The sequence below is a fragment of the Triturus cristatus genome, chromosome 12, assembly GCF_964204655.1.
Source record: "Triturus cristatus chromosome 12, aTriCri1.1, whole genome shotgun sequence".
Classification (NCBI taxonomy): domain Eukaryota; kingdom Metazoa; phylum Chordata; class Amphibia; order Caudata; family Salamandridae; genus Triturus; species Triturus cristatus.
Window position 1 is genome coordinate 718,737,487 of NC_140595.1, and position 15,000 is coordinate 718,752,486.

General features: G+C 30.9%; 3 non-coding genes across 3 annotated transcripts; all 3 read left to right on the forward strand.

The window, feature by feature from the left end:
• Positions 1-2,787: 2,787 nt before the first annotated feature.
• TRNAT-AGU (transfer RNA threonine (anticodon AGU)) lies at positions 2,788-2,861 on the forward strand. Its single transcript has one exon. It is a non-coding gene; the product is annotated as a tRNA-Thr (tRNA).
• Positions 2,862-5,835: 2,974 nt separating this feature from the next.
• On the forward strand, positions 5,836-5,909 carry TRNAT-AGU (transfer RNA threonine (anticodon AGU)). Its single transcript has one exon. It is a non-coding gene; the product is annotated as a tRNA-Thr (tRNA).
• A 2,976-nt stretch (positions 5,910-8,885) lies between these two features.
• Positions 8,886-8,959, forward strand: TRNAT-AGU (transfer RNA threonine (anticodon AGU)). Its single transcript has one exon. It is a non-coding gene; the product is annotated as a tRNA-Thr (tRNA).
• Positions 8,960-15,000: the final 6,041 nt, after the last annotated feature.

A 15,000-nucleotide genomic window follows, 5' to 3' on the forward strand; every position in this document is an offset into this window, starting at 1 on the left:
TAAGGGAAGTCACAGTTGAAATATTACCCTAAATGTGAGCAATATTGATGTTTTTATGTAAAACAATTATTTGTAACTATTCAATATAGGGAATTGAGTTTAAAAATAGTGTTTTTTTAATACCACATAGTTATTCATGTTTAGAGATTAGGAATCCATTCTTTTTTAACATTGGAATACATATAAAAAATCTTTATTGCAGGCACCGAATTCAATCGCCAATACTAAATTAACAATTCCTTCATTGTTACTACAGTAGGTGCTGTGGCTAAGTGGTTAAAGTGCCTGTCACGTAAACAGGAAATCCTGAGTTAAAATCTCAGCAGCACCTTTTTAGTGGCTCCTTACATGGAAGAATAATTTTCATCATGCAAATGTTGAATACTATGTAAAAAGAAAAGTCTTGTTCTGTGACCTTTAGAATGGTTCATCATAAATTGAAATAAAAAACGTGGTATTGTGAAGATTTTTAAAGCAATGCCTTGAATGAAAAAGGGAAAAGACAATGACAAAGAGCAAAATAGAGATAAAAGATCATTCTGGAGTTGAATTCAAGTAATGCATTCTTGAACAAGGCATGATTCAAAATTCTATGAATATGGTAAGTAGTATATTAATGAGGTGTTTATGAAATATGATGAGTGTTCTCGTCTAAAGTAATTGAGTAGAGCATTGTATGAACTTAGAGAAGATTATGAAAGTGAAAAACTCAGGATATTCTTGAAAATTATACGGCAAACTGTTCCTTAAAGTGCTTTCCATAGGGTGCTGTGGCTTAGCTGGTTTAAGCGCCTGTCTAGTAAACATGAGATCAAATCTCAGCAGCGCCTTCTTTTTCTTATTCTTAAATAAAAAATTATTTTCATTAAGTCGTACTATGATACAATTAAATTAGAAAAGTCTGATTCATCTTTCTGTTGAACAGATCATCTTAAACCTAATAAAAAATCATAGTGTTCCCATGATTATAGTAGCAATACTGTGATTGCAAAATAAAAAAGGTATATCAATGAGGAAGTCACAGTTGAAATGTTACCCTAAATTTGAGCAATATTGATGTTTTTATGTAAAACAATTATTTGTAACTATTCAATATAGGGAAATGAGTTTAATAAGAGTTTTTTTTTATACCACATAGTTATTCTTGTTTAGAGATTAGGAATCCTTTCTTTTTTAACATTGGACTACATATAAAGAATTTTTATTGCAGGCACCGAATTCGATCGCCAATACTAAATTAATGATTTCTTCATTTTCACCAGAGTAGGTGCTGTGACTAAGTGGTTAAAGTGCCTGTCTCGTAAACAGGAAATCCTGAGTTCATATCTCAGCAGCACCTTATTACTGGCTCCTTACATGGAAGAATAATTTTCATCACGCAAATGTTGAATACTATTTAAAAAGAAAAGTCTTGTTCTGTGACCTTTAGAACGGTTTATCTTAAATTGAAATAAAAAACTTGGTATTGTGAAGATTTTAAAGTAATGCCTTGAATGAAAAATGGAAAAGACAATGACAAAGAGCAAAATAGAGATAAAAGATCATTCTGGAGTTGAATTCATGTAATGCATTCTTGAACAAGGCATAATTCTAAATTCTATGAATATGGTAAGCAATATATTAATGAGGTGTTTATGAATAAGATGAGTTTTTTCGTCTAAAGTGATTGAGTAGAGCATTGTATGAACTTAGAGAAGATTATGACAGTGAAAAACTCAGGATTTTCTTGAAAACTTTAAGGCAAACTGTGCCTTCAAGCTTTTTCAAGAGGGTGCTGTGGCTTAGCTGGTTAAAGCGCCGGTCTAGTAAACAGGAGATCCTAAGTTCAAATCTCAGCTGCGCCTTCTTTATCTTATTCTTAAATGAAAAATTATTTTCATTAAGTCGTACTTTGATACAATTAAATTAGAAAAGTCTGATTCATCTTTCTGTTGAACAGACCATCTTAAACCTAATAAAAAATAAAAGTGTTCTCATGATTATAGTAGCAATACTGTGATCGCAAAATGAAAAAGGTATATCAATGAGGAAGTCACAGTTGAAATATTACCCTAAATTTGAACAATATTGATGTTTTTATGTAAAACAATTATTTGTAACTATTCAATATAGGGAATTGAGTTTAATAGGAGTTTTTTTTTTTACACCACATAGTTATTCTTGTTTAGAGATTAGGAATCCTTTCTTTTTTAACATTGGAATACATATAAAAAATCTTTATTGCAGGCACCGAATTCGATCGCTAATACTAAATTAATGATTCCTTCATTTTCACCAGAGTAGGTGCTGTGACTAAGTGGTTAAAGTGCCTGTCTCGTAAACAGGAAATCCTGAGTTCAAATCTGAGCAGCACCTTATTACTGGATCTTTACATGTAAGAATAATTTTCATCACGCAAATGTTGAATACCGTTTAAAAAGAAAAGTCTTGTTCTGTGACCTTTAGAATAGTTCATCTTAAATTGAACTACAATTCGTGGTATTGTGAAGATTTTTAAAGTAATGCTTTAAATGAAAAAGGGAAAAGACAATGACAAAGAGCAAAATAGAGATAAAAGATCATTCTGGAGTTGAATTCGAGTAATGCATTCTTGAACAAGGCATAATTCAAAATTCTATGAATATGGTAAGCAGTATATTAATGAGATGTTTATGAATAACATGAGTGTTCTCATCTAAAGTGATTGAGTAGAGCATTGTATGAACTTAGAAAAGAGTATGAAAGAGAAAAACTCAGGATTTTCTTGAAAACTATAAGGCAAACTGTCCCTTAATTCTTTTTCAAGAGGGTGCTGTGGCTTAGCTGGTTAAAGCGCCTGTCTAGTAAACAGGAGATCCTGAGTTCAAATCTCAGCAGCGCCTTCTTTTTCTTATTCTTAAATAAAAAATTATTTTCATTAAGTCGTACTTTGATAGAATTAAATTAGAAAAGTCTGATTCATCTTTCTGTTGAACAGATCATCTTAAACCTAATACAAAATCAAAGTGTTCTCATGATTATAGTAGCAATACTGTGATTGCAAAATGAAAAAGGTGTATCAATGAGGAAGTCACAGTTGAAATATTACCCTAAATTTGAGCAATATTGATGTTTTTATGTAAAACAATTATTTGTAACTATTCTATATAGGGAATTGAGTTTACAAATAGTTTTTTTTAACACCACATAGTTATTCTTGTTTAGAGATTAGGAATCCTTTCTTTTTTTAACATTGGAATACATATAAAAAATCTTTATTGCCGGCACCGAATTCGATCGCCAATACTAAATTAATGATTCCTTCATTTTTACTAGAGTAGGTGCTGTGGCTAAGTGCTTAAAGTGCCTGTCTCGTACACAGGAAATCCTGAGTTCAAATCTGAGCAGCACCTTATTACTGGATCTTTACATGGAAGAATAATTTTCATCACGCAAATGTTGAATACTATTTAAAAAGAAACGTCGTGTTCTGTGACCTTTAGAATGGTTCATCTTAAATTGAAATAAAAAACGTGGTATTGTGAAGATTTTTAAAGTAATGCCTTGAAAGAAAAATGGAAAAGCCAATGACAAAGAGCAAAATAGAGATAAAAGATCATTCTGGAGTTGAATTCAAGTAATGCATTCTTGAACAAGGCATAATTCTAAATTTTATGAATATGGTAAGCAATATATTAATGAAGTGTTTAGGAAATATGATGAGTGTTCTCGTCTAAAGTGATTGAGTAGAGCATTGTATGAACTTAGAGAAGATTATGAAAGTGAAATACTCAGGATTTTCTTGAAAACTTTAAAGCAAACATTGCCTTAAAGCATTTTCAAGAGGGTGCTGTGGCTTAGCTAGTTAAAGCGCCTGTCTAGTAAACAGGTGATCTTGACTTCAAATCTCAGCAGCGCCTTCTTTTTCTTATTCTTCAATAAAAAACTTATATTCATTAAGTCGTACTTTGGTACAATTAAATTAGAAAAGTCTGATTCATCTTTCTGTTGAACAGATCATCCTAAACCTAATAAAAAATAAAAGTGTTCTCATGATTATAGTAGCAATACTGTGATCGCAAAATGAAAAAGGTATATCAATGAGGAAGTCACAGTTGAAATATTACCCTAAATTTGAACAATATTGATGTTTTTATGTAAAACAATTATTTGTAACTATTCAATATAGGGAATTGAGTTTAATAGGAGTTTTTTTTTAATACCACATAGTTATTCTTGTTTAGAGATTAGGAATCCTTTCTTTTTTAACATTGGAATACATATAAAAAATCTTTATTGCAGGCACCGAATTCGATCGCCAATACTAAATTAATGATTCCTTCATTTTTACTAGAGTAGGTTCTGTGGCTAAGTGGTTAAAGTGCCTGTCTCGTAAATAGGAAATCCTGAGTTCAAATCTCACCAATACCTTATTACTGGCTCCTTACATGGAAGAATAATTTTCATCACGCAAATGTTGAATACTATTTAAAAAGAAAAGTCTTGTTCTGTGACCTTTAGAATGGTTCATCTTAAATTGAAATAATAAACGTGGTATTGTGAAGATTTTTAAAGTAATGCCTTGAATGAAAAAGGGAAAAGACAATGACAGAGCAAAATAGAGATAAAAGATCATTCTTGAGTTGAATTCAAGTAATGCATTCTTGAACAAGGCATAATTCAAAATTATATGAATATGGTAAGCACTATATTAATGAGGTGTTTATGAATAAAATGAGTGTTCTCATCTAAAGTGATTGAGTAGAGCAGTGTATGAACTTTGAAAAGATTATGAAAGTGAAAAACTCTGGATTTTCTTGAAAACTATAAGGCAAACTGTCCCTTAAAACATTTGCAAGAGGGTGCTGTGGCTTATCTGGTTAAAGCGCCCGTCTAGTAAACAGGAGAGCCTGAGTTCAAATCTCAGCAGCGCGTTCTTTATCTTATTCTTAAATAAAAAAATATTTTCATTAAGTCGTACTTTGCTAAAATTAAATTAGAAAAGTCTGATTCATCTTTCTGTTGAACAGATCATCTTAAACCTAGTAAAAAATCAAAGTGTTCTCATGATTATAGTAGAAATACTGTGATTGCAAAATAAAAAAAGGTATATCAATGAGGAAGTCACAGTTGAAATATTACCCTAAATTTGAGCAATATTGATGTTTTTATGTAAAACAATTATTTGTAACTATTCAATATAGGGAATTGAGTTTAATGAGAGTTTTTTTTTATACCACATAGTTATTCTTGTTTAGAGATTAGGAATCCTTTCTTTTTTAACATTGGACTACATATAAAGAATCTTTATTGCAGGCACCTAATTTGATCGCCAATACTAAATTAATGATTTCTTCATTGTTTCTATAGTAGGTGCTGTGGCTAAGTGGTTAAAGTGCCTGTCTCGTAAACAAGAAATCCTGAGTTCAAATCTGAGCAGCACCTTATTACTGGATCTTTACATGTTAGAATAATTTTCATCACGCAAATGTTGAATACCGTTTAAAAAGAAAAGTCTTGTTCTGTGACCTTTAGAATAGTTCATCTTAAATTGAACTAAAATTCGTGGTATTGTGAAGATTTTTAAAGTAATGCCTTGAATGAAAAATGGAAAAGACAATGACAAAGAGCAAAACAGAGATAAAAGATCATTCTGGAGTTGAATTCGAGTAATGCATTCTTGAACAAGGCATAATTCAAAATTCTATGAATATGGTAAGCAGTATATTAATGAGATGTTTATGAATAACATGAGTGTTCGCATCTAAAGTGATTGAGTAGAGCATTGTATGAACTTAGAAAAGAGTATGAAAGAGAAAAATTCAGGATTTTCTTGAAAACTATAAGGTAAACTGTCCCTTAATTCTTTTTGAAGAGGGTGCTGTGGCTTAGCTGGTTAAAGCGCCTGTCTAGTGAACAGGAGATCCTGAGTTCAAATCTCAGCTGCGCCTTCTTTTTCTTATTCTTAAATAAAAAAGTTATTTTCATTAAGTCGTACTTTGATACAATTAAATTAGAAAAGTCTGATTCATCTTTCTGTTGAACAGATCATCTTAAACCTAATACAAAATCAAAGTGTTCTCATGATTATAGTAGCAATACTGTGATTGCAAAATGAAAAAGGTGTATCAATGAGGAAGTCACAGTTGAAATATTACCCTAAATTTGAGCAATATTGATGTTTTTATGTAAAACAATTATTTGTAACTATTCTATATAGGGAATTGAGTTTACAAATAGTTTTTTTTAACACCACATAGTTATTCTTGTTTAGAGATTAGGAATCCTTTCTTTTTTTAACATTGGAATACATATAAAAAATCTTTATTGCCGGCACCGAATTCGATCGCCAATACTAAATTAATGATTCCTTCATTTTTACTAGAGTAGGTGCTGTGGCTAAGTGCTTAAAGTGCCTGTCTCGTACACAGGAAATCCTGAGTTCAAATCTGAGCAGCACCTTATTACTGGATCTTTACATGGAAGAATAATTTTCATCACGCAAATGTTGAATACTATTTAAAAAGAAACGTCGTGTTCTGTGACCTTTAGAATGGTTCATCTTAAATTGAAATAAAAAACGTGGTATTGTGAAGATTTTTAAAGTAATGCCTTGAAAGAAAAATGGAAAAGCCAATGACAAAGAGCAAAATAGAGATAAAAGATCATTCTGGAGTTGAATTCAAGTAATGCATTCTTGAACAAGGCATAATTCTAAATTTTATGAATATGGTAAGCAATATATTAATGAAGTGTTTAGGAAATATGATGAGTGTTCTCGTCTAAAGTGATTGAGTAGAGCATTGTATGAACTTAGAGAAGATTATGAAAGTGAAATACTCAGGATTTTCTTGAAAACTTTAAAGCAAACATTGCCTTAAAGCATTTTCAAGAGGGTGCTGTGGCTTATCTAGTTAAAGCGCCTGTCTAGTAAACAGGTGATCTTGACTTCAAATCTCAGCAGCGCCTTCTTTTTCTTATTCTTCAATAAAAAACTTATATTCATTAAGTCGTACTTTGGTACAATTAAATTAGAAAAGTCTGATTCATCTTTCTGTTGAACAGATCATCCTAAACCTAATAAAAAATAAAAGTGTTCTCATGATTATAGTAGCAATACTGTGATCGCAAAATGAAAAAGGTATATCAATGAGGAAGTCACAGTTGAAATATTACCCTAAATTTGAACAATATTGATGTTTTTATGTAAAACAATTATTTGTAACTATTCAATATAGGGAATTGAGTTTAATAGGAGTTTTTTTTTAATACCACATAGTTATTCTTGTTTAGAGATTAGGAATCCTTTCTTTTTTAACATTGGAATACATATAAAAAATCTTTATTGCAGGCACCGAATTCGATCGCCAATACTAAATTAATGATTCCTTCATTTTTACTAGAGTAGGTTCTGTGGCTAAGTGGTTAAAGTGCCTGTCTCGTAAATAGGAAATCCTGAGTTCAAATCTCACCAATACCTTATTACTGGCTCCTTACATGGAAGAATAATTTTCATCACGCAAATGTTGAATACTATTTAAAAAGAAAAGTCTTGTTCTGTGACCTTTAGAATGGTTCATCTTAAATTGAAATAATAAACGTGGTATTGTGAAGATTTTTAAAGTAATGCCTTGAATGAAAAAGGGAAAAGACAATGACAGAGCAAAATAGAGATAAAAGATCATTCTTGAGTTGAATTCAAGTAATGCATTCTTGAACAAGGCATAATTCAAAATTATATGAATATGGTAAGCACTATATTAATGAGGTGTTTATGAATAAAATGAGTGTTCTCATCTAAAGTGATTGAGTAGAGCAGTGTATGAACTTTGAAAAGATTATGAAAGTGAAAAACTCTGGATTTTCTTGAAAACTATAAGGCAAACTGTCCCTTAAAACATTTGCAAGAGGGTGCTGTGGCTTATCTGGTTAAAGCGCCCGTCTAGTAAACAGGAGAGCCTGAGTTCAAATCTCAGCAGCGCGTTCTTTATCTTATTCTTAAATAAAAAAATATTTTCATTAAGTCGTACTTTGCTAAAATTAAATTAGAAAAGTCTGATTCATCTTTCTGTTGAACAGATCATCTTAAACCTAGTAAAAAATCAAAGTGTTCTCATGATTATAGTAGAAATACTGTGATTGCAAAATAAAAAAAGGTATATCAATGAGGAAGTCACAGTTGAAATATTACCCTAAATTTGAGCAATATTGATGTTTTTATGTAAAACAATTATTTGTAACTATTCAATATAGGGAATTGAGTTTAATGAGAGTTTTTTTTTTATACCACATAGTTATTCTTGTTTAGAGATTAGGAATCCTTTCTTTTTTAACATTGGACTACATATAAAGAATCTTTATTGCAGGCACCTAATTTGATCGCCAATACTAAATTAATGATTTCTTCATTGTTTCTATAGTAGGTGCTGTGGCTAAGTGGTTAAAGTGCCTGTCTCGTAAACAAGAAATCCTGAGTTCAAATCTGAGCAGCACCTTATTACTGGATCTTTACATGTTAGAATAATTTTCATCACGCAAATGTTGAATACCGTTTAAAAAGAAAAGTCTTGTTCTGTGACCTTTAGAATAGTTCATCTTAAATTGAACTAAAATTCGTGGTATTGTGAAGATTTTTAAAGTAATGCCTTGAATGAAAAATGGAAAAGACAATGACAAAGAGCAAAACAGAGATAAAAGATCATTCTGGAGTTGAATTCGAGTAATGCATTCTTGAACAAGGCATAATTCAAAATTCTATGAATATGGTAAGCAGTATATTAATGAGATGTTTATGAATAACATGAGTGTTCGCATCTAAAGTGATTGAGTAGAGCATTGTATGAACTTAGAAAAGAGTATGAAAGAGAAAAATTCAGGATTTTCTTGAAAACTATAAGGTAAACTGTCCCTTAATTCTTTTTGAAGAGGGTGCTGTGGCTTAGCTGGTTAAAGCGCCTGTCTAGTGAACAGGAGATCCTGAGTTCAAATCTCAGCTGCGCCTTCTTTTTCTTATTCTTAAATAAAAAAGTTATTTTCATTAAGTCGTACTTTGATACAATTAAATTAGAAAAGTCTGATTCATCTTTCTGTTGAACAGATCATCTTAAACCTAATACAAAATCAAAGTGTTCTCATGATTATAGTAGCAATACTGTGATTGCAAAATGAAAAAGGTGTATCAATGAGGAAGTCACAGTTGAAATATTACCCTAAATTTGAGCAATATTGATGTTTTTATGTAAAACAATTATTTTTAACTATTCTGTATAGGGAATTGAGTTTACAAATAGTTTTTTTTAACACCACATAGTTATTCTTGTTTAGAGATTAGGAATCCTTTCTTTTTTTAACATTGAAATACATATAAAAAATCTTTATTGCCGGCACCGAATTCGATCGCCAATACTAAATTAATGATTCCTTCATTTTTACTAGAGTAGGTGCTGTTGCTAAGTGGTTAAAGTGCCTGCCTCGTACACAGGAAATCCTGAGTTCAAATCTGAGCAGCACCTTATTACTGGATTTTTACATGGAAGAATAATTTTCATCACGCAAATGTTGAATACTATTTAAAAAGAAAAGGCTTGTTCTGAGACCTTTAGAACGGTTCATCTTAAATTGAAATAAAAAACGTGGTATTGTGAAGATTTTTAAAGTAATGCCTTGAATGAAAAATGGAAAAGACAATGACAAAGAGCAAAATAGAGATAAAAGATCATTCTGGAGTTGAATTCAAGTAATGCATTCTTGAACAAGGCATAATTCTAAATTTTATGAATATGGTAAGCAATATATTAATGAGGTGTTTAGGAAATATGATGAGTGTTCTCGTCTAAAGTGATTGAGTAGAGCATTGTATGAACTTAGAGAAGATTATGAAAGTGAAATACTCAGGATTTTCTTGAAAACTTTAAAGCAAACCTTGCCTTAAAGCATACTCAAAAGGGTGCTGTGGCTTAGCTGGTTAAAGCGCCTGTCTAGTAAACAGGAGATCTTGACTTCAAATCTCAACAGCGCCTTCATTTTCTTATTCTTCAATAAAAAATTATTTTCATTAAGTCGTACTTTGATACAATTTAATTAGAAAAGTCTGGTTCAACTTTCTGTTGAACAGATCATCTTAAACCTAATAAAAAATCAAAGTGTTCTCATGATTATAGTAGCAATACTGTATTTGCAAAATGAAAAAGGTGTATCAATGAGGAAGTCACAGTTGAAATATTACCCTAAATTTGAGCAATATTGATGTTTTTATGTAAAACAATTATTTGTAACTATTCTATATAGGGAATTGAGTTTACAAATAGTTTTTTTAATACCACATAGTTATTCATGTTTAGAGATTAGGAATCCATTATTTTTTAACATTGGAATACATATAAAAAATCTTTATTGCAGGCACCGAATTCGATCGCCAATACTAAATTAACGATTCCTTCATTGTGACTACTGTGGGTGCTGCGGCTAAGTGGGTAAAGTCCCTGTCACGTAAACGGGAAATCCTGAGTTCAAATCTCAGCAGCACCTGTTTACTACCTCCTTACATGGAAAAATAATTTTCATCACCCAAATGTTGAATACTAAGTAAAAAGAAAAGTCTTGTTCTGTGACCTTTAGAATGGTTCATCTTAAACTGAAATAAAAAACGTGGTATTGTGAAGATTTTTAAAGTAATGCCTTGAATCAAAAATGGAAAAGATAATGACAAAGAGCAAAATAGAGATAAAAGATCATTCTGGAGTTGAATTCATGTAATGCATTCTTGAAAAAGGCATAATTCTAAATTCTATGAATATGGTAAGCAATATATTAATGAGGTGTTTATGAATAAGATGAGTTTTCTCGTCTAAAGTGATTGAGTAGAGCATTGTATGAACTTAGAGAAGATTATGACAGTGAAAAACTCAGGATTTTCTGAAAAGTTTAAGGCAAACTGTGCCTTCAAGCATTTTCAAGAGGGTGCTGTGGCTTAGCTGGTTAAACCGCCTGTATAGTAAACAGGAGATCCTGAGTTCAAATCTCAGCAGTGCCTTCTTTATCTTATTCTTAAATTAAAAACTTTTCATTAAGTCGTACTTTGATACAATTAAATTAGAAAAGTCTGATTCATCTTTCTGTTGAACAGATGATCTTAAACCTAATAAAAAATAAAAGTGTTCTCATGATTATAGTAGCAATACTGTGATCGCAAAATGAAAAAGGTATATCAATGAGGAAGTCACAGTTGAAATATTACCCTAAATTTGAACAATATTGATGTTTTTATGTAAAACAATTATTTGTAACTATTCAATATAGGGAATTGAGTTTAATAGGAGTTTTTTTTTAATACCACATAGTTATTCTTGTTTAGAGATTAGGAATCCTTTCTTTTTTAACATTGGAATACATATAAAAAATCTTTATTGCAGGCACCGAATTGGATCGCCAATACTAAATTAATGATTCCTTTGTTTTTACTAGAGTAGGTGCTGTGGCCAAGTGGTTAAAGTGCGTGTCTCGTAAACAGGAAATCCTGAGTTCAAATCTCACCAACACCTTATTACAGGCTCCTTACATGGAAGAATAATTTTCATCACGCAAATGTTCAATACTATTTAAAAAGAAAAGTCTTGTTCTGTGACCTTTAGAATGGTTCATCTTAAATTGAAATAATGAACGTGGTATTGTGAAGATTTTTAAAGTAATGCCTTGAATGAAAAAGGGAAAAGACAATGACAAAGAGCAAAATAGAGATAAAAGATCATTCTTGAGTTGAATTCAAGTAATGCATTCTTGAACAAGGCATAATTCAAAATTATATGAATATGGTAAGCACTATATTAATGAGGTGTTTATGAATAAAATGAGTGTTCTCATCTAAAGTGATTGAGTAGAGCATTGTATGAACTTTGAAAAGATTATGAAAGTGAAAAACTCAGGATTTTCTTGAAAACTATAAGGCAAACTGTCCCTTAAAACATTTGCAAGAGGGTGCTGTGGCTTAGCTGGTTAACGCGCCCGTCTAGTAAACAGGAGAGCCTGAGTTCAAATCTCAGCAGCGTGTTCTTTATCTTATTCTTAAATAAAAAATTATTTTCATTAAGTCGTACTTTGCTAAAATTAAATTAGAAAAGTCCGATTCATCTTTCTGTTGAACAGATCATCTTAAACCTAATAAAAAATCAAAGTGTTCTCATGATTATAGTAGAAATACTGTGATTGCAAAATAAAAAAAGGTATATCAATGAGGAAGTCACAGTTGAAATATTACCCTAAATTTGAGCAATATTGATGTTTTTATGTAAAACAATTATTTGTAACTATTCAATATAGGGAATTGAGTTTAATAAGAGTTTTGTTTTTATACCACATAGTTATTCTTGTTTAGAGATTAGGAATCCTTTCTTTTTTAACATTGGACTACATATAAAGAATCTTTATTGCAGGCACCTAATTTGATCGCCAATACTAAATTAATGATTTCTTCATTGTTTCTATAGTAGGTGCTGTGGCTAAGTGGTTAAAGTGCCTCTCTCGTAAACAGGAAATCCTGAGGTCAAATCTCAGCAGCACCTTATTACTGGCTCCTTACATGGAAGAATAAATTTCATCACGCAAATGTTGAATACTATTTAAAAAGAAAAGTCTTGTTCTGTGACCTTTAGAACGGTTTATCTTAAATTGAAATAAAAAACTTGGTATTGTGAAGATTTTTAAAGTAATGCCTTGAATGAAAAATGGAAAAGACAATGACAAAGAGCAAAATAGAGATAAAAGATCATTCTGGAGTTGAATTTATGTAATGCATTCTTGAACAAGGCATAATTCTAAATTCTATGAATATGGTAAGCAATATATTAATGAGGTGTTTATGAATAGGATGAGTTTTCTCGTCTAAAGTGATTGAGTAGAGCATTGTATGAACTTAGAGAAGATTATGACAGTGAAAAACTCAGGATTTTCTTGAAAACTTTAAGGCAAACTGTGCCTTCAAGCATGTTCAAGAGGGTGCTGTGGCTTAGCTGGTTAAAGCGCCGGTCTAGTAAACAGGAGATCCTAAGCTCAAATCTCAGCAGCGCTTTCTTTATCTTATTCTTAAATAAAAAATTATTTTCATTAAGTCGTACTTTGATACAATTAAATTAGAAAAGTCTGAATCATCCTTCTGTTGAACAGATCATCTTAAACCTAACAAAAAATAAAAGTGTTCTCATGATTATAGTAGCAATACTGTGATCGCAAAATGAAAAAGGTATATCAATGAGGAAGTCACAGTTGAAATATTACCCTAAATTTGAGCAATATTGATGTTTTTATGTAAAACTATTATTTGTAACTATTCAATATAGGGAATTGAGTTTAATAAGAGGTTTTTTTTAATACCACATAGTTATTCTTGTTTAGAGATTAGGAATCCTTTCTTTTTTAACATTGGACTACATATAAAGAATCTTTATTGCAGGCACCGATTTCGATCACCAATACTAAATTAATGATTTCTTCATTGTCATTACAGTAGTTGCTGTGGCTAAGTGGTTAATGCACCTATCTTGTAAACAGGAAATCCTGAGTTCAAATCTCAGCAGCACCTTATTATTGGCTACTTACATGTAAGAGTTATTTTCATCATGCAAATGTTGAATACTTTTTTAAAAGAAAAGTCTTGTTCTGTGACCTTTAGAATGGTTCATCTTAAATTGAAACAAAAAATGTGGTATTGTGAAGATTTTTAAAGTAATGCCTTAAATTAAAAAGGGAAAAGACAATGACAAAGAGCAAAATAGAGATAAAAGATCATTCTAGAGTTGAATTCAAGTAATGTATTCATGAACAAGGCATAATTCAAAATTCTATGAATAGGGTAAGTAATATATTAATGAGGTGTTTATGAATAAGATGAGTGTTCTTTTCTAAAGTGATTGAGTAGAGCATTGTTTGAACTTAGAAAAGGTTATGAAAGTGAAAAACTCAGGATTTTCTTGAAAACCATAAGGCAAACTGTTCCTTAAAGCATTTTCAAGAGGTTGCTGTGGATTAGCTGGTTAAAGCACTTGTCTAGTAAACAGGAACTCTTCAGTTCACATCTCAGCAGCAACTTCCTTTTCTAATTCTTAAATAAACATTTATTTTCATTAAGTCGTACTTTTATACAATTAAATTAGAAAAGTCTGATTCATCTTTCTGTTGAACAGATCATCTTAAACCTATTTAAAAAATCTAAGTGTTCTCATGATTATAGTAGCAATACTGTGATTGCAAAATGAAAAAGGTATATTTGTAAACTATTCAAAATATGGAATTGAGTTTAAAAAGTGTTCTTTTTTAATACCACATAGTTATTCTTGTTTAGAGATAAGAAATACTTTCTTATTTAACATTGCAATACATATAAAGAAACTTCATTGCAGGCACCGAATTCGGTCACCAATGCAAAATTAATGATTCCTTCTTTGCAACTAAACTAGGGGCTGCGACTAAGTGGTTAAAGCGCCTGTCTTGTAAACAGGAAATTCTGAATTAAAATCTCAGCAGCACCTTATTGTTGGCTCCTTACATGTAAGAATAATTTTCATCACACAAATGTTGAATATTATTTTTTAAAAAAAGTCTTGTTCTGTGAACGATAGAATGGTTCATCTTAAATTGAAATAAAAATGTGGTATTGGGAAGAATGTTAAAGTAATGCCTTGAATGAAAAAGGGAAAAGAGAATGACAAAGAGCAAAATAGAGAAAAAAGATCACTGTAGAGTTAAATTCAAGTATTGCATTCTTGAACAAGACATAATTGAAAATTTTATGAATAGGGTAAGCAATATATTAATGAGATGTTTATGAATAAGATGAGTGTTCTCCTCTCAAGTGGTTGAGTAGAGAGTTGTTTGATCTTAGAAAACATTATGAAAGTGAAAAAATCAGGATTTTCTTGAACACCATATTGCAAACTGTTCCATAAGGAATTGTTTTAAGGGTGCTGTGGCTTAGCTGGTTAAGGTGCTTGTCTAATAAACATTTAGATCCTGAGTTCATATCTCGGCAGCGTCTTCCTTTTCTTATCCTTA